Raw genomic sequence first — 22,136 nt, 5'->3', positions numbered from 1 at the left:
GAATTCAGTGAGAGTATACAATCATGTATTGGTACATCGTGTAGTGATGGATACGGTGTTCGTATGTTGGAAACAGACCTGGTAGAGGATTCAGATGTTGGAATCTGGCTCTAAGACTTATTTGACTAGATAAAAGGGAGGATTTTCGGGTTTGCTCGAGCTAATCTGCTCAGCTGGGTTGTGGTAGCACAGGTAGGTACACGAGATGTTAAACAATGATTTCAGACAACTCCAGCGCAGTTCTTAGCACGTTCGAGGATGAACGTATATTTAAGTGGGAGAGAATGTAACGACTCGACCGGCGCGTCATTTGGTAGTTTGAGGCTATGGGCAGCTTCACTTCTAGTATTATGGTTTGTACGCGCAGTCAGAATTGTAATTTGGGAAGTTCGGAGACGATTTGGAAGAAAATTCTCATTTCGGAAGCTTAAAGTTGAAGAATTTGACTAAGGGTTGATTTTGAGTAAACGACCTTGGAATCGGGATTTGAAGGTTCCAGCAGGTTCGTATGATGATTTCGGACTTGTGGGTATGTTTGGATCGAGTTTTGGATGACTCGGGAGCGTTTCAGCGCCTATTGTGGAACTTAGCACTTTGGAAGAATTTCATGAATTTGGGGTGGAGGTGAATTTTATGTTATCGATGTCCGTTTGGGATTCTGAGTCTGGGAATAGCTCTGTATGGTGATTCTGGTGTTGGGAGCGCGTCCGAAAGTGGATTCAAAAGTCCGTAGGTCATTTTGGAGTGATTTGGCTAAAGTTAGAAATTTGAAGGTTTTTGAGAAGTTTGACCGGGAGTGGATCTTTTGATATCGGGGTCGAATTTCGATTTCAAAAGTTGGAGTAGTAATGTCAAATGTGACTTGTGTGCAAAATTTGAGGTCAATCGGACGTGATTTGATAGGTTTCGGCATCGAACGTAGAAGTTTGAAATTTTAAAGTTCAAAAAGCTTGAATTGAGTTGCGATCCCTTATTTCGATGTTATTTGATGTGATTTGAAGGCTCGACTAAGTTCGTAATGTGTTTTGGGACGTGTTGGTATAATTGGTTGAGGTCCCGAAGGCCTCGGGTGTGTATCGGATCGAGTTCGGACGGATATTGGATTTTGAGGAATTGCTGGTTTCTGGGCATCTGGTTTCATCTTCTGCGATCGCGAAGAAAGGGCCGCGATCACGAAGGGTTAAGTGGACTTGTGGGATTTTTATTCTACGTGATCGCGTATAATAGTTCGTGTTCGCAGAGGGTCAAGCTGGAGGTTCTTCGCGTTCGTGTCAGGGCTATCGCGAACACACTGTGTTAATGGGGCTGGCCCGTTTGGTGAAGGTTGTTCTATGCGATCGCATAGCGGGGTTCGAGATCGTGAAAGAGGAAGGGGTTGAGCAGTGCGATCGCGTTCTGGGCATCGCGTTCGCAAAAGAGAAGCTTTTAGGCAGCTGTTGATTGGCCTTCGCGATCGCGAGTGGATTTCCGCGATCGCGAAGGGGAAAGATCTGGGTAGTGTTCTTTTAAAATCGAGGTTTTAGCTCATTTGCACTTCATTTCCTCCATGGGAGCCGGTCTTGGAGTGATTTTGGAGCTCCATCTTCTTCATCTATGTTAAGGTAAGTGATTCCCACCTATTTCAAGTTAAATACATAATTTATATAAGGAGTTAGACGTGAATATTTGTAGAAATTTGGAATTTTGAAGAAAAACCTAGAAATTGGTATTTTTGGTATTTGACCACGAATTTGGGTGAGGAATTGAGAACAAATTATATATTTGAGTTCGTAATGCTATGGGTAATGTTTATATTCGAAAATTTTCGAAATCCGGGCATGTGGTCCCGAGGGTGATTTTACCGATTTTTCGAGCGGAGTTGGAAATTGTAGTAAATTGAATTCTTATGAGTATTAGAGTATATTTTTCATTAGCTTGCACATTGTGTCGCGCCCCTCTTTCTTGCGTAATTGGATTTCGACATGTGATAACTCTTTTAAAAGGAAGGGTTATTAAAAGAGAGAGTCTCCACCTAACGGGTTTGAGGTGCATTCGGGCATCTATTTGCAAATAACTCTGGTTTAACCAGTTTACGTCACCAAAGATCGGGTAATGGCTCAAATTACCTCGAGGAGAAGGTGTTAGGCACTCCTCGAGGTTCAAAATGGTGGGTCCCGGCCGAACTCAAATCATGTGAATTAGTCTAAGAGAAAAGAAACAATTTGGACAAAGAAAGAATTATTTTAACAGGAATGGGGGGGTCCTAAGTTTTTTACCCTAAAGTATCACCCCGTGCAACATAAATAATACTTCCTAACTCCCTCAAGGCGGGGTGTTACTCATATTATTCAGCGGGCACAGACTATCATCTCCTGCTACCCGATTACTATCTTTAAGTTGTTTACCTAAAGCTCTCTATTTGATTTTAAGTCGTACCCTATGCGTGCACTACCCATCCCATGCCTATGGTCCTGGAGGAATTTGGACCTCTATTTCAGGGTAGTTCTAGACCTTAACTTAGGTTGCTCAAAGGGAGAAAACTAGGCGACATACAAAAACAGTTAGGACTTTCAAATAAAAACAAGTATGGGCTCAAGTTACCCTCCACATTTAGACATCAAATGCACGCCAAACTGATTAGCACTAACAGGTTTTATTAATTGTAAAATTGCAGAATCCTATAAGCAGGATCTCTATGTGATACTGAACGAATGAGCAGACAGTTGTACGCAAAAGCTAGTTTCATAATACGATTACCAAGACCTATATAAATTTGCCTACTAATTTTTAGCATAATGAGATTAAACCTACTAGCATGATGTCTAGATTTTTGTGCGATAGTAAATAGTGGCAATCATGGAAGCATATCCAGAATCACATGTTTTGATCCTATAGGTATGTTTTCTAATGAGGATAGTAGCACAGTGTTTGACAAAACTCCTGAACCAATGGGCAAAATGATAAATAAACTGATTCAAACCTATAGGCATGCTTTCTACAATTTGGTCCAGTTTTAGATCCTATAGAAATGGTTTCTAGAATAAGGCAGCATGTAAAAAGAATTTTTGCACATACATTGAATCACATCATTTCCTATAAGCAAGGTCTCTAACAAGCAGAAATAGAACACAATTGAACCAAGTATTGAACCTATAGGCAGGGCTACTAGCGTATGATGACTGAACATAACAAAGTACCTATAGGCATGATTTCTAACACACGACATATAATAACACATTATCGAACCTATAGGCATAATCTCTACCCAACTTGTTGCAAGTAAGATAAAAATCCCTTTCCCAATTTTACTAATACCCCAAAATATTATTACAATAATTATTACAGATCCAGAATGAATATAGTAAATTACAGAATAGATATAGCTATATGGAGCCTACAGCAGGCCCAAATACACCTGGACAGGCCAGGCCTTCATTCTCACAATTCACAACAGCTCCAAAATTTCATATTCATAGATACAAAACAGCTAATTGTTGAGTGATTCACCCAGTGAGCATATGTCAAGGCTGAGCATACAGAACCCAAGACCCTAGCATGTCAGAGTTCCCAAGGGCTTCAAGAACCCAGGGCAGTGCTCACACTAGGGAGGTTGATCAAAAATAATTCAGAGGAAAGACTAGGGACCAGGTCCTAGAGTGTCAGAGTTCACAAGGGTCTCAAATGAACCCTAATTAGTGCTCACACTATGAAGGTCAAAGGACAGAATCTAAGTAGCCTTGGCTTTCAGCCAGCTAAGGATAAGAATTCAGAAGGACCAGATAGTGGAGGAATAGAATGAAGTCAAGAGATTCCACTGAAGGACAGAATCAATTGAGCATATAAAAACAAATAACAGACATGCTTAAACTTAAGGCAGACTTAATCAAGTTTCAGGAAATGAATTCAATCACATGCTAACAAGGCAAGTTACAAGATAGATTTATAGTGGTAAAAGAGAATTCAGATTAGGCTAAGTGCAGAAACTAGTGTCATAAGAAGAAATCATATCAATTGGCAATAGACCATACCATGCTGAAAACTAATTAGGGCAATTACTAGAAATGTCAAGATATGATGAAAACAGGATCAAACAGGCCACATTATAGTGAATTCAGAAACAGACTTGTTATCCTATTAATGAATACATCCATACCTAGTTAACTAATCCATAGAAGGAGATATGAGAGCATGTTCAAACAGCAGGATAATAACAAACTTAAACTTCAAAAGGTGGCTATCAGTGACATATAGGTTAGGCAGAATCAAATTAATCAACTCAAAGTAGGTCTAAACATGTCTCAAACTAAGGACGTAATGGCATTTAGGTTAGTAGAGTCTAATTGAAGTAACACATTAAACGAAATGACAGATAAATCAGAATGAAATGGAAAAGGCTTGGTAACTCACCAGTTAAAATGAAACAAGAAAGAAAGGAATCCCACAGTATTGTGAATATCACCCAAAGAGCAAGAACTCAGAATTTCTGGCCTTGGCTTTCAGCCGGCCGGGAAATAGAGTACAGAACAAGATTATTCAAGAGAAAAGAGTATACAACTTTAGTTTTATAGATTTTTTTTAATGATTTTCCCAACTTAACCAAAGGGGAGTGGGGAGGGGTTTAAATAGTGTAGGAACTAAACACATAAATATGGAAACATAATTAATTCAAACAATCAGTAAAGAAGAAAAAATTTGAAACCCTAGTTTTTAGGTAAACTCCACAAAATCGGTAGAAAATAAAGGCAAAGAGTCACATATTGTATAAAATGAACATAGATATTAATATTATTCACAAAATACATAATCGAACCAGATTTGGTTCAAATAAAAAGGATATGAAACCTTAATTTAGGAAAAGTAAAATTAATCAGTAGAAATAGACAGATTCATACATAATAAGGCGAATAAAGACGAGATAGTACTTAAAATTAAAGCTTGAACCAATTTCGGTTCGAATCAAAGAGAATCTGTAAACCCCAACCTTAGGGTTAAGTATGAATTAGCAAGATACGAACAAATCGGACTCACACGGTGCAAAATAACGTGTTTGGACTCAATATTGTCCAGATTCAAGAGACGAAAGTTAAATAGAACAAAATCAAAGTAAGAGTACTTGCCATGTTTAGGCAAGTACTAGGTAATACCGTAGAGAATCACCCAATAATGGAAATATATTGAAATGGTAAGTGAATGGGAAGAAAATCCCATTAGAAGCGGGATTAGGAGAGGAGTTTTTGTGAGGCGACAGGTTTGGAGGAATGGGGTTAGGGTTTGAGTATGGGTGATATAAGGAAAAAGGGATGGCGTTTGTGAGTCGCTGATCATTTTTTATCAACGGCTCGTATTTGAGCAGGGGTTGGGTCGGTTTGATTAAATGGGTATGTGTACTGGGCTAATGAGTTTGTGCTTGGGGTAATTGGGCTATGTTTGGGTAGTTAGGTCCGAAATTAGTTATGAAATTAGGGCCAGATTTTAAATACCCAATTTTAACAAATAAATAATTTTTAAAAATAATAGATAAATAACAAAAATATCATTTGGGCATGCAAATGATTAAAAACAATTATTTAATATTATAAAAATATAAAAAGTTATTTTTTATAGAAATAATGTAATTATATGTACATATGGGCTATTATTGCAAAATGTACAATTTAGCCATGAAAAATGCAAATGTAATTATAAGAAATGCACTAAAAATATTTAAAACCTTATATGGGTATAAATGATAAGTTTAGATAATTAAATCATCATAAAAAATAATTTGTAGGGTAATTATTGGATATTTATATAATAAAGTGCAGAATTAAATTTATTTAATGTCTTTAAAAATTATGGAAAATTATGAAAAAATACTTGTGTATGCTTATAAATCAAATGATAATGCATATGCGCTATTTTGAAGGTATATATATATATATATATATATATATATATATATATATATATATATATATATATATATATATATATATATATATAAAATATGAGAAAAAAATCGGGTATCAACAGCTGCCCCTCTTTACCCGGAAAGGATGAAAGAGTTATCGGGTAAAGAAATGATGATCAATTTTGACCGAACGGGGTGATGTTTTGAAAAATATAGGTCGGACCCTAGTTTCTGAGCTGCCTACATATCCCTGGTTTTATAGTAATCAGGCCATGTGTAGTTCTGGGTTCAGCGATAGAATAAGCCGATGAAGTTATTGTAAGAACAGACAAGATATTATGGGAACGGTTATGGGTATTTGAACGGTTATCAGATGAAAATGGGTAACAAACGGTGGTTGGTTACGTTTGAAATAATTGCAGGATGTGAACGTTGAACGGAAACCGGAGCGAAGATTGCTCCAGTTAGGAGAACGGTTACTTCTTGGATCACCTGCAAATTCAAAATAATATGCATACAAATACATATAGATTATTGCATAAATTTACGCATGATGCAAATTCCCTTTGGACTATGGAGATCATCTTCGGACAGTGGGGATGATGTCCTTAGACCATGACGTCCTGGGCCATGAATCATGTGATAAGAGATTCGCAGGCCATGAAATGATGTCCTTGGGCTATGAAGATGGTGCCTCCAAACTATGATGCCTTTGAATAATGATGTGCAATATTGAGAGATCCTCGGGCCATGGCATGGTATCTTCCGGCTATGAGGATGATGCCTTCGTACTATGACGCCTTTGGATAAAATGGCGATATTTCAGCCCATGATATGCAAAGACGTGATGCTTGACATGAAACAAGACAGAGCTTAGTCTCGTATAAGAACCGGGGGCAGAGCTTAGCCCCGAGAGAAGAGAATAATGCAAGGGTTTTGAACAATGCAACATTTGTGGTTGTGCAAGGAGAGACATTGCTTAGTCTTGTGCAAGGTTGGAGACAATGCTTAGTCTCATGCAGGATTGTAGACAATGCTTAGTCTCGTGCACAGGGAAAGAAGCGCTTAGCCTTATGCAATTGAGGAGGCAGGGCTTAGCCTCATGCAAAGATTGGAGACAGTGCTTAGTCTCATGCAATGGAAGGCAGTACTTAGCTTTATGCAATTAAGGAGGCATGGCTTAGCCTCATGCAATAGAAGGCAGTGCTTAGCCTTATGCATCTAAGGAGGTAGGGCTTAGCCTCATGCAAGATTTGAGACAATGCTTAGTCTCATACAATGGGAAAGCAGAGCTTAGCCTTATACAATTGAGGAGGCAGGGCTTAGCCTCATGCAAGATTTGAGACAATGCTTAGTCTCATGCAATGGGAAGGCAGAGCTTAGCCTTATGCAATTGAGGAGGCAAGGCTTAGCCTTATACAAATTTGAGACAATGCTTAGTCTCATGCAATGGGAAGGCAGAGCTTAGCCTTATGCAATTGAGGAGGCAGGGCTTAGCCTCATGCAAGATTTGAGACAATGCTTAGTCTCATGCAAATGGAAGGCAATGCTTAGCCTTATGCAGTTGAGGAGGCAGGGCTTAGCCTCATGCAGGATGGAGACAATGCTTAGTCTCATGCAAATGGAAGGCAATGCTTAGCCTTATGCAGTTGAGAAGGCAGGGCTTAGCCTCATGCAGGATGGAGACAGTGCTTAGTCTCATGCAAATGGAAGGCAATGCTTAGCCTTATGCAGTTGAGGAGGTAGGGCTTAGCCTCATGCAAGATTTGAGACAATGCTTAGTCTCATGCAAATGGAAGGCAATGCTTAGCCTTATGCAGTTGAGGAGGTAGGGCTTAGCCTCATGCAAGATTTGAGACAATGCTTAGTCTCATGCAAATGGAAGGCAATGCTTAGCCTTATGCAGTTGAGGAGGCAGGGCTTAGCCTCATGCAAGATTTGAGACAATGCTTAGTCTCATACAGTGAATAAATAATTAGTGATAGCGTAGTATTTCTTAGATGTGGATGAGTTCGGTAGCCTTGTTGTAGTGAAGACAGTGATTCTAAGGTGCGCACGTACTGACGACTATATCTTGTTCCTGCATTCAAAGAATAATTGTGAGTTTTGCGGGGGAGGTTGGTTCATGCCTTTGTCTGCTCCGCTCCGCGTTGGAATCCTATTCGAATTACCATGGGTAGCATCTGGCTAAAAATAAAGTTTTCGAAAAATATGCATGCATAGTTATTCAAAACACAGTAATGTGCAATTTAAAAATTAATTAGATGAACCAATAACTGCGACATTGTTAGAGACATTGCGACCTTCTTACCATAGAATTTTGACGGTCCTCCTCAAAATTCTTCCCCAGTTACCTAGACGAATCTTTGGTTGTTCCGCATACAGTGTCGTTGGCTGAGCTTGCCCCGGAATTTTGAGGGTCCTCCTCAAAATTCTGCCCCAGTTTTTGATTGTAGGGAAAAATGAGAATTTTATTGAATTATGACCGAACCCACAGGGCTGCCTACGTATCCCCTCTTAAACGGGAATCAGGTCAAGCGTAGTTCAATTACATCATATGAAGAAATGCAAAAAGTTTAGACATAGTATCTTTTGACTGCGTCTGAATTGATAGGCTTTGGCCAAATTTCTCCATCCATATCTTCGAGTATGAGTGCTCCTCCTGTTAGTACCATGTGAACCATATAGGGTCCTTGCCAATTAGGTGAGAATTTTCCTTTGGCTTCATTCTGATGTGGAAAGATTCGTTCCAACACTAGCTGCCCCGGTGCAAACTGTCTAGGTTTGACCCTTTTGTTGAAAGCTTTGGACATTCTTTTCTGATAAATTTGACCATGACACACTGCATTCATTCTTTTCCCGTCAATGAGAGCTAATTGTTCATAGCGACTTCTTACCCACTCTACATCACTGAGTTCAGCTTCTTGTATAATTCTCAAAGAAGGAATTTCTACCTCGGCGAGGATGATGGCTTCAGTACCGTAGACCAATAGGTAAGGAGTTTCCCCGATTGACGTGCGGACTGTGGTCCTGTACCCCAATAAGGCAAATGGTAACCTCTCGTGCCATTGCTTGTGGTTGTCTACCATCTTCCTCGGTATTTTCTTGATATTCTTGTTTGCGGCCTCCACAGCTCCATTCATTTGGAGTCGATATGCTGTGTTGTATTTGTGCTTGATCTTGAAGGTTTCGCACATGGCTTTCATTAGATCACTGTTGAGATTGGCGGCATTGTCAGTGATGATGGATTCTAGAACCCCGAATCGACAAACAATACGATCCCTGACAAAATCTGCGATGACTTTCTTGTTTACAGCTTTGTAAGATGCAGCTTCAACCCTGTTCATGAAGTAGTCTATGGCCACTAGAATGAACTTGTGCCCGTTTGAAGCGGCAGGCTCGATTGGTCCAATGACATCCACTCCCCAGGCGACAAAAGGCCAAGGTGCACTTGTTGCATTGAGTTCATTTAGAGGTACACGTATCATATCTGCGTGTATTTGGTACTGATGACATTTCTGGACATACCTGATGTAGTCTATTTCCATAGTCATCCAAAAATAACCTGCCCTCAGTATCTTCTTGGCTAAAACGATACCATTCATGTGTGGTCCACAAATTCTAGAGTGTATCTCTTCGAGCAGTTTGGAAGCTTCCTTGGCTTCAACATATCGTAATAATCCTAAGTCTGGAGTCCTTCTGTACATAATCCCTCCAGTTTGGAAGAAATGGTTGGACAATCTTCGAAGCGTGCATTTTTTAGTATGATTTGCATGCTCCGGGTACTCTCTTGTTGCCAAGTACTCCTTGATATCATGGAACATGGATTCCCGTCTGCTTCTTCTTCAACATGAGCGTAGTAAGCCGGCAGATTATGAATCCTTACCGAAATGGGGTCGATGAAATTCTTGTCCGGATGCTGTATCATGGAGGACAAAGTGGCCAATGCGTCTGCGAACTCATTTTGGATTCTCGGGACATGTCTAAACTCTATCTTCGTGAACCTCTTCATCATCTCTTGCACATGATATAGATATGGTAATATCTTGGTATTCTCTGTAGCCCATTCTCCCTGCACCTGATGTACCAGCAGATCTGAATCGCCAATTACCAGTAATTCCTGGATATTCATGTTAACGGCCAAATTGAGCCTCAATATGCAAGCCTCATATTCTTCCATATTATTGGTGCACGTAAATCTAAGTTTCGCGGATACCGGATAATGTTGACCTGTTTCTGACACCAAAATGACTCCAATACCCACTCCTTTGAAGTTTGAGGCTCCATCGAAAAACATTATCCACCCGTCGTATGCTTCGGCGATATCTTCTCCTATGAATGTTACTTCTTCATCAGGAAAATACATTTTTAGTGGTTCGTATTCTCCTCCTACAGGATTTTCCGCAAGATGATCCGCTAATGCTTGTCCCTTAACCGCCTTATGAGTCACATAGACAATGTCAAATTCACTCAACAATATCTGCCATTTTGCCAGCTTCCCTATAGGCATGGGTTTCTGGAAGATGTACTTCAGAGGATCCATCCTCGATATGAGATATGTGGTATAAGCACATAAGTAGTGCCTCAGTTTCTGGGCTATCCAGGTCAAAGCACAGCAGGTGCGTTCCAGCAAAGAATATTGTGCTTCGTAGGGTGTGAACTTCTTACTCAAATAGTATATGGCATGTTCTTTCCTTCCCGTCTCGTCGTGTTGTCCCAAGACACAACCGAAAGCTCCATCTAATATGGAGAGATAGAGTAGCAGTGGTCTACCAGGTTCTGGCAGGACCAGGACTGGCGGTGTGGACAAATTTTCTTTGATTCTGTCAAAAGCTTTCTGGCAGTCTTTAGTCTAATTGGTTGCAGCATCCTTCTTTAACATTTTGAAAATCGGCTCATAGATCACGATTGATTGTGCTATGAAGTGGCTGATGTAATTAAGACGTACCAAGAAGCTCATCATGTCTTTCTTGTTCTTTGGAGGCGGCAAATCCTGGATAATCTTGACCTTTGATGGGTCTAGCTCAATTCCTCGGGGCTGACGATGAACCCTAATAACTTTCCTGTGGGGACCCCAAAGGCACATTTTGCGGGATTCAATTTCAAATTGTACCTCCGAAGCCGATCAAAATATTTCCCCAAGTTTTCTATGTGATATGTACTCTTCTTGGCTTTGATGATGATGTCATCCACATGTACTTCTATCTCATTGTGTATCATGTCGTGGAAAATAGTTGTCATGGCCCTTATATAAGTGGCCCCAGCATTCTTCAGACCGAATGGCATCATTTTATAGCAGTACACCCCTCATGGTGTGATAAAAGCCGTCTTTTCGGCATCCTCTTCATCCATCCAGATCTGATGATATCCCGCGAAGCAATCCACAAAGGGTTGGAGTTCATGCTTGGCGCAATTGTCGATCAGTATCTGTATGTTAGGTAACGGGAAATCATTTTTGGGACTTGCTCTGTTTAGGTCCCGATAATCGATGCATACTCTGACTTTCCCATCCTTCTTCGGAACTGGCACGATGTTAGCCAACCAAGTTGGATATTCAACCACTCTGAGAACCTTAGCTTTGATTTGTTTGGTGAATTCTTCTTTGATTTTAAAACTCATATCTGGCTTGAACTTTCTGAGCTTCTGCTTTACTGGCGGACACATTGGGTTGGTAGGTAGTTTATGAGCCACTATGGACATTCTCAAACCGGTCATATCATCATAGCACCATGCAAAGATATCCTCATATTCCTTCAGGAAATGAGTGTATTCCTCTTTCTCTGATGGTGACAGGTGAATGCTTACATGTGTTTCCTTGACTGTTTCGGAGTCTCCTAGATTAACTATTTCAGTCTCATCCAAATTAGACTTAGGCTTGTTTTCAAAGTTTTCCACTGCTCTGAAAATTTTCTTGGGCATTATATCCCCTTCCAGATCCTCTGAATCATTATCCTTATGTTGCGTTATCTCATTACATGTCACGGTCGTAAGTTCATCGGGGTAGGTAATAATAATGTTGTAGAAAAAAATGTAAAGAATAATAATAAATATTAAAAACATCAATGCATTTAGATAAATCTTGAAAATGTCAAACAGGTGCGGCTCGATGACCCGAGCAATTATTTCAAAACAAAACATGCTTAAAACAAAATGCTGAAAAAGTCTTAAATGCTTATAAAAATTGCTTTTAAAAATAAATGATGCTAATTGCTAGGCTACCCAGGAACTCGATGGGCCCTTGATGGGGCAGCAGTCCAGTTCTTGAGAACAGCTCCCTTCTCCAAGGTCTGAATAATGAGGCCTTCCTCCTCTTCCTCCTCAACTATCGCACTGCAATCCATGTCTCCATCATCCAGAAACAGATTCCTTATACCGGCTAGAACTTCATCTTCTTCGAACTCCCATATCATGTCAGCTTGGTGAAATAACTGGCTCAAATATGGTACCGGTTGCTCTAGAGGGTAATAAGGACCACGCCATGGTGGCGACCAATTCTGATACTCGTGCCAGGTGTATTCATACCCAAGCCCAAAAGTTGTGCCGTGACACTTTAGCTGTATTGGTTTGGTGATCCCCTCGAGATTCTTGCCGAGACCTTTGTCAGGCTCATACCCTGTCCATGCCAATATGCCTTCTATCTTACTGCTCTACCATTTGTCCTTTTCAATTGTGTTAATGCGCTCGATGCGATGGTATGTTTCTCCACCTAACTTCCTTCTATTCTTGATGACCGGAACAGTTTGACTGGTATAAATTGGATTACTTCCATCCCCATGGATGATCACTTCCTGATGGTTCCACTCAAACTTCACGACCTGATGTAGAGTAGAAGCTACGGCCCCAACGGCATGTATCCAAGGTCGTCCCAACAATAGGTTGTAGGTAGCAGATATGTCTAACACTTGAAACTCAACGTCAAACCAGGTTGGGGCCATCTGTAGGCTGAGGTTGTTTTCCCCAATTGTGGCCCTCTGAGACCCATCAAATGCTTTCACATTCATAATTCCTGCTCGTATCTCATGCAGGCCTTTACCCAATATTTTCAGAGTAGTTAGTGGACATATGTTAAGAATCGAACCCCCATCTATCAGGACTCCGACAATGAACTTATCCTCAAATTGCATTGTGATATGCAGTGCCCTGTTGTGACTTAGTCCTTCTGGTGGTATCTCGTCTTCATAAAAAGTGATCTTGTGGCTTTCTAATACTTGTCCTTCCATATTGGCCATCTCTCTGCTGATAATGTTGTTGGGTACACAAGCCTCATTCAACACTTTCATCAATGCGTTCCTGTGTACCTCAGAATTCTGCAGTAGTGATAGAATGGATATCTGAGCAGGGGTTTTGTTCAAATGATCGACCACAGAATACTCCCTTGCTTGCATCTTTCTCCAAAAATCATCCGGGCCGATTTCAATGATGGGCTACTTGGAAGCGACTTCTTTACTTGTTCCCCCCAAATGCTCGGGCGTGTAAACCCTACCAGTTCTGGTCATACCTTATGTTGTACTAGTTTCTTCCATTTTCCCTTGTCCTTTCCTTCTTTCTTCTGCAACATAATCCCATGGTATAGCTTTAGACTTATAAGACGGTGTAGGTGCTACCATCACGGTGAAGGGTGTTGTTACTTCAACCTCAAACGGAGTTGGTGCAGCTACCTCAACTTCAATTGGTGCCTGAGTTTGTACCATGATAGGTGTGAGAGTGACTGGAGATGTTTCGGGATTATCCCCTTCTCGAATGAGTCCAATTGACCCCTCTGAGTCCCATTCTTCATCGGTCTCTATCATGTTTACCCCTCTGCCCTTGTGATCCGGGAGAGGATTGTTACGGACATTGGGTGCAGCCTCCTTTGCCTGTATGACTTTGGTGTCAATTAATGTCTGAATCTTATCCTTCAAAGTACGACACTCATCAATAGTATGACCTTTCATGCCTGAGTGATAGGCACATGTCTTATTTGGATTGACCCATTAAGAGGAATTTTCCATGGCGACATCGGGAATGTGAGTGATATAACCGGCAACCTTCAGTCTCTCGTACAATTGGTCGTGTATGGTCTGGGTGGTCTGTGGTCGAAATTTGGTCTAGGTTTTTGGTAGTTTTGGTGGGCTGATGGTGAGTGGTAGTATGCGGGTTAGGTGTTATAGGTATGGTAAGTGGTGGCAGGTTGTTGGTATCTAGGAGGTGAAGGCTGATATGTGGGTGGAGGTGTTTGGTATGTGAGAGGAGACTTCAAACCTTGGGCTACCATCACGGCCCCTACTTCTTTCTCTTGGATATACCCCCTAACTGCAAAGCTTTATTCGTAGCCTGTAATGCCTCAAAATTAGTTACCATTATGCTCTTGATCCCTTCTTCAATCCTTTCACCCAATTTGATGATGTCGGAGAATTTGTGATTCTCGATAGCCATTAACCTTTCGTAGTATTGTGGATCCTGGGCCCGGACGAAGAACTTGTTCATCTACTCTTCTTCCAATGTCGGCCTTACTTTCGCCGCTTCCGATCTCCATCGAGTAGCATACTCGCGAAAAGTCTTTGTTGGCTTCTTCTTGAGATTCTGGATATAGAAGACATCCGGCGCATTCTCCGTATTAAACCTGAACCGATCCATGAAATATGATGCCTTGCTTACCCAATTAACCCATTGTTTTGGGTTCTGACTGATGTACCAAGACAGGACGTCTCCAGTGAGGCTTCTCATGAACAGCTTCATGAGGATTCTTTCATCCTTGTCAACTCCTACAAGCTTGTCACAATATGTTCTCAAATGCACCTTCGGATCACCAGTTCCGTCGAACATTTCGAACTTGGGAGGTTTGTAACCCTCTGGTAGTTCTACATCTGGCTGAATACACAAATCTTCATAATTCAAACCATCAACACCTTTGCCCCCTTCGATATTTTGAACCTTGCCGGTAAGTTTCTTGAGTTCCTCTGCCATGTTCTTGATGAGCAGGTCCTTCTCCGTGGATTCTGGTATGTATGGGGTTTGTTGAGTAGGGTGAGGTAGAGTTTTTACGTATATGGGGTTACTTTGGTTGATACCGGGGATTTGGGTGTAGTGATGATCATTGGTTGAGTTCTGCGGATCGGGGGTAGGTTGCGGTGCATTTTGAGGAGTATGGTAGGTAGTAGTTTGTGGATACTGAGTCAAAAGATGTTGGTGTTGAGGATGAGTTGGGATTGGTGGAGGGTTAGGATTTTTGAGGAGGTGTGGCGTATTGATGAGGTGCGGGAGGATTTTGTGGATGTTGGTTTGGTGTGTTTTGAGAAGATGCTGGGTTTTGGGCATTCTATTGGTTAATATCCAGGACGTTTAAGGTGAGGGAGAGGTTTGCCAAGTTGCGGACCTGCTCAGGTTCCCCTTGCAATTCCAGTATTTTCTGCTCCAATCGTAGAACCAAATCATTCTGTGCCAGAGTACTCCGACCATCTGAAGTTTCAACATTTTCTGCATTCGCAACGTTATGTTTCCTGATATCACTCATGTCATCCATCTTAGCCTTTATCTTACTTTTAGGATCACTTGGAGGAGGAGGAGGTGGAGGGCCTCTGGATCTGGTATGATACGCTGATGATGCCAGTATGCAAGAACCAACCTTAGGGGTTGGGAATAATCAAAACAAATAAAAGAAAAAAGGTAAACAAGTGAGTAGGGGATTTTGGAAGGATATTTGCAGTATTTAAACATGTATTGCGGAATTATAAATTCGCGTCCTAATTTTAGGGACCTCATTGTGCCTGAGGTAAACATAGATTTGGAGAAACTTGATGCCGATAACTGCCTCATTTCATTAATGTAATAAATAGATCAAACCTCTAAAATGACAATAATTAAAAGAGTTGCTAGTGGCATTTGCCTTATTACAATCAATTTCTAAAACGACTCTAGAAAAGCAAATAAACAACAATTTTATTCTATTTGGTCCCAGAGAGACCCTCTCCAAGCTTGGCCTTCATGGCCCCATCGATCAGATTCCTCAAGTCGCGCATGTCCAGCAGCAGATACGCCCTTGCTAGGTGTCCTCCTTCGTTGCCCTCTGCATTCTGACAATCCACGATCCTTTTCCTCATCTTTCCTTCAAGTTCCATCAAACCCTGCTCTAAGTACTCCAACCTCTCTGTTGATTTTGTAGCAACTTCCTTCCATTCATTGATTGATTCCATGTCTATCTTGTGTTGTTCCAAATGTCTGGCTTCAGACTCAAGGATTCTCTTGCGCAACCTCTTGTATTTTACTTGTGCTTCAGCAGCATCGTCTATGACCCTATTTCCTCGATCGATCCCTGGCTCTACTTCTCCTGCTATGTCATCATCTAACCATGATAGGTAGAAATACACATGACCGGCGTGGTACCGATCTGGTTCGATGGTATCCTTTTCCACAATAATCTTCAGACGCCACATGTGTTGGGCCTCACACTTGAATGAAATGGCACCACCCTGAAAGTTTGCTTTGTAGTGAACCATCTTAGAAACTCGCGGTATGACTTGTTTTCTCCCAGCCTGTCTCATGACCTTGATAGGAGCATAAGGATAAATACCCCTCAACCCGATCAGCAGTAAGTGAGGAACATCCCTGGACCTGATGATGAACTCCCTAGTAGGGAATCACTCGAACATCCAATGGACCTTGTCAACAGTCAAATTGCTAAAGAAGTGTACCAAATCCACGGCGTTTTCCAGTTGTGCAAACCTGTCTTGGATGGTGAAAAGCTATGTGGCCATTCCATGGTCGCCGCGAAAATTCCTGACGGTACTGTCCTCTTTGAAGATGCTCCAATAACCATATTTGCAGTAACAAATTACGACCCTTAAAATGTCTGAATCCCTTCTTACAGCGGTCCAAAGCTCGGTATATCTCTACCACGATCATTGGGACAATAGTGTAAGTCTGTCCCTCAATCCCTTCCATTAAGGTCTTGGTAACCATAGCCAAACGAGTGTGAATTCTGTCTCCTTGAATTGGAAATACTATCATACCCAGAAAACAGACAATGAACACAAAAATCCGCCAATGAGTCCAGCCCGGGGAAGTGATGGAAAACTCATCATGATAGACACGGTAGGATGTGTTGTGCCTATAATGCTCGTAGAGGAAGTAGAAAGGTATGTAGGACTTCTTCAGGCAGACTAACTCGTCATTCTTTCCAAGACCCATCATTTTCAGAAATCCCCTAGAAGTACGATTTTTCGATACCAGCAGACCAGGGCTATGCCAGGGTAGCCCGGCAAAACCTCTTATTTCCTCAAGAAGGGGAGTTATCTCTATGTTACCAAAATGGAAAACAGCCCTCTTTTCATCCCAGAACATAGTAGCGGCCTCGATCAGTACATTGTTTGGCTGAATGTCCAACAAAGAAGGTAAATTTCCAAGAATTCTTTTCACATGGTTCTTGTCGCTTGGCGAGAGATTTTCCCACCAGTCTAGCAATAGAGGTGAGATACTTCGGACCATGCCGAACCTGGGGACTTCATACCTCATTTCTGCAAAACAAATAAAGTTAGCCATTTTCCCCTTCGGGTTTGACTACTTACACATTAATGATTAGCATATCAGCACGTTTTCTCCAAATAATGCACATATCATGATCGTGCCCGTTGGGATTATAGAAATCCCGATGGACTTTGGACAAGGCTTTCCTTAGAGAGTTATTATGCGGACAACATTCTAACTCATGCTAGATTTGGACATGATACATGCACAGTTAACATCAGAGTAGGGTTTTCTATAGAAGTCTAGACTGGTACCCTTAAGCGGATAACTTGAGAGGGAAAGGCACAGAACTGTCGACTGCACCGCTGATCGAGTAGTTTTACCACAAATAAGCCTTTTAAAATTTAAAAAGGGTAATATAGGAAGAGCGCGGACACTCATCAAGTGCCGCTATGGTATTAATTGTGCATGAGTGGAATATGATGCAGAGCATGTAATTATGTAAAAAATAAAATAACACCTTGTCAAGTATTTTGCATGATGAAAGCGATAAATGCGGTATTTAATAAATGTAAGGACAGGAAAGAAAGAAAAACAAAGAAGGAGTTAGTTCGCATAATGAAAAAATTATAATAAAGCAGTAAAAGGGGTAGGGATTGGGAAAGACATAAAGATTTAAGCCAGTGAATAAGGTTAAACGAAAAGTTGCATGTAAATTCATGTAAAAGGGAAAATAGGGAAGGGGGTATGCATGTAGCAAATAAACGGTGAATTTGAGCATAAAATAATAAAGACACGCTTATCGAGGGAGACTAATTCACACAGACCAAGTTCATTATGGTACGAGCCTAAGGATATCTCCAGCATAGTTGCCATGTTGTCGCGCCCCTCTTTCTCGCGAAATCGAATATCGACACGTGACAACTCTTTTAAAAGGAAGGGTTATTAAAAGAGAGAGTCGCCGCCTAATGGGTTTGAGGTGCGTTAGGGCACCTATTTGCAAATAACTCTGGTTTAACCAGTTTGCGTCACCAAAGATCGGGTAAGGGCTCAAATTACCTGGAGGAGAAGGTGTTAGGCACTCCTCGAGGTCCACAATGGTGGGTCCCGGCCGAACTCAAATCATGTGAATTAGTCTAAGAGAAAAGAAACAATTTGGACAAAGAAAGAACTATTTTAATAGGAATGGGGGGTCCTAAGTTTTTTAGCCTAAAGGATCACCCCGTGCAACATAAATAATACTTCGTAACTCCCTTAAGATAGGGTGTTACTCATATTATTCAGCGGGCACAAACTATCATCTCCTGCTACCCAATTACTATCTTTTAGTTGTTTACCTAAAGAGCTTTATTTGATTTTAAGTCTACCCTATGCGTGCACTACCCGTCCCATGCCTATGGTCCTGGAGGAATTTGGACCTCGATTTCAGGGTAGTTCTGGACCTTAACTTAGGTTGCTCAAAAGGAGAAAACTAGGCGACATACAAAAATAGTTAGGACTTTCAAATAGAAACAAGTATGGGCTCAAGTTACCCTCCGCATTTAGACATCAAATGCACGCCAAACTGATTAGCACTAACAGGTTTTATTAATTGCAAAATCGCAGAATCTTATAGGCAGGATCTCTATGTTATACTGACCGAATGAGCAGACAGTTGTACGCAAAAGCTAGTTTCTTAATACGATTACCAAGACCTACATAAATTTGCCTACTGATTTTTAGCATAATGAGATTAAACCTACTAGCATGATGTCTAGATATTTTGTGCGATAGTAAATAGTGGCAATCACGGAAGCATATCCAGAATCACTTGTTTTGATCCTATAGGCATGTTTTCTAATGAGTATAGTAGCACAGTGTTTGACTAAACTCCTGAACCAACGGGCAAAATAATAAATAAACTGATTCAAACCTATAGGCATGCTTTCTACAATTTGGTCCAGTTTTAGATCCTATAGACATGGTTTCTAGAATAAGGCAGCATGTAAACACAATTTTTGCACATACATTGAATCACACCATTTCCTATAAACATGGTCTCTAACAAGCAGAAATAGAACACAATTGAACCAAGTATTGAACCTATAGGCAGGGCTGCTAGCATATGATGACTGAACATAACAAAGTACCTATAGGCATGATTTCTAACACACGACATATAATAACACATTATCGAACCTATAGGCATGATCTCTACCCAACTTGTTGCAAGTAAAAGAAAAATCCCTTTCCCAATTTTACTAATGCCCCAAAATGTTATTACAATAATTATTACAGATCCAGAATGAATATAGTAAATTACAGAATAGATATAGCTATAGGGAGCCTACAGTAGGCCCAAATACACCTGGACAGGCCAGGCCTTCATTCTCACAATTCACAACAACTCCAAAATTTCATATCCATAGATACAAAACAGCTAATTGTTAAGTGATTCACCCAGTGAACATATGTCAAGGCTGAGCATACAGAACCCAAGACCCTAGCGTGTTAGAGTTCCCAAGGGTTTTGAGAACCCAGGGCAATGCTCACACTAGGGAGGTTGATCAGAAATAATTCAGAGGAAAGACTAGGGACCAGGTCCTAGTGTGTCAGAGTTCACAAGGGTCTCAAATGAACCCTGAGCAGTGCTCACACTATGGAGGTCAAAGGACAGAATCTAAGTAGCCTTGGCTTTCAGCCGGCTAAGGATAAGAATTCAGAAGGACCAGATAGTGGAAGAATAGAATGAAGTCAAGAGATTCCACTGAAGGACAGAATCAATTGAGCATATAAAAACAAATAACAAACATGCTTAAACTTAAGGCAGACTTAATCAAGTTTCAGGAAATGAATTCAATCAAATGCTAACAAGGCAAGTTACAAGACAGATTTATAGTGGTAAAAGAGAATTCAGATTAGGCTAAGTGCAGAAACTAGTGTCATAAGAAGAAATCATATCAATTGACAATAGACCATACCATGCTGAAAACTAATTAGGGCAATTATTAGAGATGTCAAGATATGATGAAAACAGGATCAAACAGGCCACATTATAGTGAATTCAAAAACAGACTTGTTATCCTATTAATGAATACATCCATACCTAGTTAACTAATCCATAGAAGGAGATATGAGAGCATGTTCAAACAGCAGGATAATAACAAACTTAAACTTCAAAAGGTGGCTATCAGTGACATATAGGTTAGGCAGAATCAAATTAATCAACTCAAAGTAGGTCTAAACATGTCTCAAACTACAGACGTAATGGCATTTAGGTTAGCAGAGTCTAATTGAAGTAACACATTAAACGAAATGACAGATAAATCAGAATGAAATGGCAAAGGCTTGGTAACTCACTAGATAAAATGAAACAAGAAAGAAAGGATTCCCACAGTTTTGTGAAGATCACCCAAAGAGCAAGAACTCAGAATTTCTGGCCTTGGCTTTCAGCCGGCCGGGAACCAGAGTACATAACAAGATTATACAAGAGTAAGGAGTATACAACTTTAGTTTTATAGCTTTTTTTTAATGATTTTTCCAACTTAACCAAAGGGGAGTGGGGAGGGGTTTAAATAGTGTAGGAACTAAACACATAAATATGAAAATATAATTAATTCAAACAATCAGTAAAGAAAAAAAATTTGAAACCCTAGTTTTTAGGTAAATTTCACAAAATCGGCAGAAAATAAAGGCAAAGAGTCACATATTGTATAAATTGAACATAGACATTAATATTATTCACAAAACACAGAATCGAACCAGATTTGGTTCAAATAAAAAGGATCTGAAACCCTAATTTAGGGCAAATAAAAATAATCAGCAGAAATAGACAGATTCATACATAATAAGGTGAATATAGACAAGATAGTACTTAAAATTAAAGCTTGAACCAATTTCTGTTCGAATCTAAGAGAATCTGTAAACCCCAACCTTATGGTTAAGTATGAATCAGCAAGATATGAATAAATCGAACTCACACGGTGCAAAATAACGTGTTTGGACTCAATATCCTCCAGATTCAAGAGACAAAAGTTAAATAGGACAGAATCAAAGTAAGAGTACTTGCCATGTTTAGGCAAGTACTAGGTAATACCGTAGAGAATCACTCAATAATGGAAATATATTGAAATGGTAAGAGAATGGGGAGAAAATTCCATTAGAAGCTGGATTAGGAGAGGAGTTTTTGTGAGGCAGCGGGCTAGGGATCTTCATAGGGGAGAGAGTAGAGAGGCGGCGGGTTTGGAGGAATGGGGTTAGGGTTTAAGGACGGGTGATATAAGGAAAAAGGGGAGGCGTTTGTGAGTCGTTGATCATTTTTTATCAACGGCTGTGATTTAAGTAGGGGTTGGCTCGGGTTAATTAAATGGGTATGGGTATTGGGCTAATGAGTTTGGGATTGGGGTAATTGGGCAATGTTTGGGTAGTTAGGTCCGAAATTAGTTATGAAATTAGGGTCAGATTTTAAATACCCAATTTTAACAAATAAATAATTTATAAAAATAATAGATAAATAACAAAAATATCATTTGGACATGCAAATGATTAAAATGAATTATTTAATATTATAAAAATATAAAAAGTTATTTTTTGTATAAATAATATAATTATATGTACATATGGGCTATTATTGCAAAATATGCAATTTAGCCCTGAAAAATACAAATGAAATTATAAGAAATGCACTAAAAATATTTAAAACCTTATATGGGTATAAATAATAAGTTTAGATGATTAAATCATCATAAAAATAATTTGTAGGGTAATTATCTGATATTTATATAATATGAAATATATATATATATATATGGAAAATATGAGGGAAAAATCGGGTATCAACACATTG

Source organism: Nicotiana tomentosiformis, chromosome 2 (genome assembly GCF_000390325.3).
Source record: "Nicotiana tomentosiformis chromosome 2, ASM39032v3, whole genome shotgun sequence".
NCBI classification, from domain to species: Eukaryota; Viridiplantae; Streptophyta; class Magnoliopsida; order Solanales; family Solanaceae; genus Nicotiana; species Nicotiana tomentosiformis.
The sequence above is the reverse complement of the archived record's forward strand: the minus strand, read 5'-3'. Positions refer to the sequence as shown.